Below are 4,386 nucleotides of genomic sequence, written 5' to 3' on the forward strand. Positions count from 1 at the left end.
CCCGTTGCCGGGCCAGGCGCATAATTAGAGCGGCAGGTCGGAGTATGCCTAGAAGAAGCTTATTCACTCTTGACTCGAAACGTCGCATAACTTACATATTACAATGGTTCGGTAATACAGACAATGGATAATAGTTAGAATTTAGACATAGAGTATAGACATGCTTTTATTTAGAAACAATGAAAGATGCAGTTGAAAAATGTATATTTAAAAACAAAAACATACAATGAAAAATAAAAAAATGGTTTCAGTGTAGCATATATTTCAGAGAGTCTTTACGACGCTAAATTTCAGTGACAGCTGTTAAAGTATGACTTGTTTTAATAACGAGTGCAATTGCCAGTCAATAATATATGCACGTAATGTTAAACATGAAAAGTTGTTGCATACGGCATATTATCTATTAAGGTTTAGGAAAATGTGAGCACATCTAATTTAAGCAATCAGAATTTTTCATTTCAATAGTACCTAAGCGTCATTTAGTAAAGACAATTATTTTTATCTATTAACAGATTATATTAATCTATCTAAGTAAACAAATGTATTCATACTGAATGAAACGGGTCACGAAGTGTTTTAAAGACCGTGCCAAACGTGGATTGATCTCGATTTTTTATAATTATTATTATACCTCTATAATAAACACATAAAATACAGCTTGATGATAAAAGGACGGACTGACAAACAGACAGAAAAACGGACAGCGAAGTAATAGGATACCATTTCACCCTATGGGCATGTAACTAAAAAGAAAGTTATTATTTAGTAATTATTTAATGTGTGCTAATACTATGTACCGCAAAGGTTTTGTCTGTTAAATAAAAATTATTTATTAAGTAATGAATGAGCAAACCAGGTATTATATTATCATTAAATGTATGTATAGTGCACTAATATAAGGTACGGAATGAAATATTCTACAAGATTTTTATCTCATTAACAAATAGCTAGATGAAATATAATTATTGATGTTATAACCATTTTGATTATTACACTAAACGAGCAATAAAAAGTTTGATAAATAGATAACTAACTATTTACCAATAATGTATCTAATATTTGAATTAATCTTTAGCAGTTTATGACGTTCCCAAAAAACGCATTTAACCGGTGATCCATATAATTATTTATTACTCACTTCTAAAATTTTCTTTTATAAAGTTTTATTGATATTATTTGTATTTTCACACGTCGTTATTAAACGTTATTTTATAGATTTTATATATACTAAATATGTTATAACCTAACCTTACCTACATAAACTAACCTACCTACCTAATCTAACCAACCAACGTAACAAAGTTATAAAATTAGTATCAGTAATTTCCTGAATTCAAAATCTAAAATTAGATGGCATGTCTCTGTATCTTTTGTCAAATACTAATGAAATGAACGGATAGGTTTTGATCTGCCTGTCAGCGTTTAATAGCATTTAGCTTTCAATCTTAATAACCAATTCAAACCTTTGACCTCAGCGTTTAACGACCTTTATTCAGCTACAAATCGTTTTACCCAGACAGATTATTAAATCCGATTTTATATTTTTAACTCTTTAAAGTTAACAAATCACCAGATATAAAAATCCATTGCTGTTCTTTACTTCGCTAAACTCGAGAATAGCAAATAGCAAATACGAAGATCACAGGGCTATATTAGGATTTTTTAATTATATTAGGAATTAACTGTTGAAGGACGTATGCTAAGAAATTAAACACGATCCACTAAATTGGCTAATATAAGTTGATTAGCTGATGTCACATTTCGTCAATCTTTCTGGTTCTTGCCTTCACTATGTTTTCCTTCGTGTCCCCGTATTAAAGGTCTGTCTAGAAGCCCTAATTAATGAGCTATTCCTGCACTTTCAAACCTTAATAAGCATCCACTAACAGTATCCGTATCTACATCCTATACTAAAAAACAAGTAAGTAATCTTTTTTCTTTATATTTCGATGTGCTGAAATTGTATCGATTTTCAAATGTGGTACTTTGAAAGGTTGTGTTCAATTACCCGGGAGCACCTGTGTCCCGGATCGATAGGCGGGGTCGCTCTGGCATTGGCTGAGCTCCGAATGGGCGGATCTTGGTACAGATGCTGTTTAGAATTTTATATTTTTTCGTTAGTATTTTTTTAAGTTATTTATTGGGATTGTGCTCGAATGTTATTTTCTTTTACAATAAAAGAAATACAACCAAAACTGTGCAAATGTTTATCTATCTAAATTAAATTTGAAATGAAGCAAAATACAACACTTTATTATTGTAAAGATACTAAAATATATAGATAAACTAATTAGATAGGTAGGTACCTATCTCTTCTAGCAACAGTTTTATCGCCACCCGGATGTGTAAATTCCCGTTTATTATATTTCTTTAATATGTTCATGTTCATCAGATTTATGGATCTACACAAAATATGTATATATCTACACAAAGTACAAGTATGCAAACGTTAGGAGTCATGATTATAATAATATTAACCATAAGTATGGTTAGATTTTTTTCTTTTATATAGAAATTATTATACCTATATTTATAGAATTCAAACTTAGACTGGAGTGCATAGGGTTCTGGCGAAAAAATAAAAGCGAAAAATTGTATTGAAGAAATAATAATATTAATGAAATAAATATTTGGTGTTTTGCTCCAATCATTTAAAATTAAGCGTCAATTAATTATATTGCTTATAAATACATATTTATTATTAAATTTAGCATCACCCATTTTAATTATAATACCATTTCTAAATACTGATAAAACGAAATATTGTATAGGATAAATATCACGCATGGCCCGTTAAAATAGCCAGTACTTTTGGCACCGCCCTCTGAGAGTCCAACCCCTCTCGAAGGCCATATAAGCTGAGGGATGCTGGTTTCAGTACCAGTACACAGTCTATCTCGTTGGATCATTACAAAGTTCACATCTGTGCAAGTGAAGTGTTATGAAGAGTATCAATCGTTGATGACTTGTGTGTTTGAAAATATTTCAATTGAAGTAAGTAGATAAGACGAGAAATAAAATAAATACAAATGTATAGTTCTGTCTTATATTTCAATTTCTGGATCATTAGAAGTAACAAAATCGTTAAATATAATATATATGGTATTGCAATTATTGATCTTATGTGCAATTAAATTACTTATGAATAAAATAAATTTTAATGCTAGAAATATTTTATTGAGATTTTTAATACAATCAAGTTTATGTTTTGAGGCTCATATATTACATGTCATACCTATAAAACCTTAGTAACTTTTAAATTTGTATAGTTTAACATAGTACCTTGAATAGCTATAGCTAATTGATTTGTTTATACTACGTTACCGTAAAATTGTGAAAGCCGTTAGATTCATTATCCTACTAATATTATAAACGTGAAAGTTTGTAAGTATGGATGTATGGATGTTTGTTACTCTTTCACGCAAAAACTAATGAACCGATTGCAATGAAATTTGGTACGTAGATAGCTGGACAACTGGAATAACATATAGGCAACTTTTTATCCCGATATTCCTACGGGATACGGACTTACGCGGGTGAAACCGCGGGGCGCAGCTAGAAAATTATAAATTATCATTATAATTATAATAATGCGTTAAATTCTTAGGAGTATGTTACGGATCACAAATTTTTCAGAGATGTGAGCAATGTCTCTAGTTAGATTGTAAACTAACAGTTTTAGCAATCTTACGGCAACATATACATAATATAAATAACAATTAATAAAAAATAATTAGGTATAATTTATTAATATTAAATGAAATAAAGTTATATAACTAATATTCATTGAGGCATTACAGACTGATTTACCTAATATAGACATTGAAATAAATCAATATTACACTCACCTTGAAAATTATTTGAGGGATAATAGAAGTGCTCGAGAAGTAAGCTGAACTTAAATAATTGAAAAATTCACACATCTTGTTACAATCCTATTACTTGAACAATTCTTGAATAATCGATTCACGTTGATGAGATGCTCCCCTTCAACGGTCACTTTGAGAAGGAAACGACCGAAATTCAATTGTAAACGAATTTAGGCGATCTTCACACTTGTATCGATTTAATAAATTACTAATACGAAGAGAGCTATAGCTTAGTTTGATTATTTTCAAGTTCTACAACCTAGTTAGTCTCCTTTTTTTATAAATAATTATGTTGATATATATTATTTGTAAGTCACAAATGGAGCAGGATCTTAATTCGGCTATATATTTTTTGTGTTTGTTACCTAATACTTTTTACTGAGTGTACCGATTTTGATGATTCCTTTTTGACTTGAAAGTTGGTGCCTCCCGTGCGGTCATTTAAATATACTTAGTCTGGCCATAAATACTGTTACACTTAATTATAAAAAAATATTACATTTGAATTTCGAATCTG

Source organism: Zerene cesonia, chromosome 16 (genome assembly GCF_012273895.1).
Source record: "Zerene cesonia ecotype Mississippi chromosome 16, Zerene_cesonia_1.1, whole genome shotgun sequence".
Taxonomy (NCBI): domain Eukaryota; kingdom Metazoa; phylum Arthropoda; class Insecta; order Lepidoptera; family Pieridae; genus Zerene; species Zerene cesonia.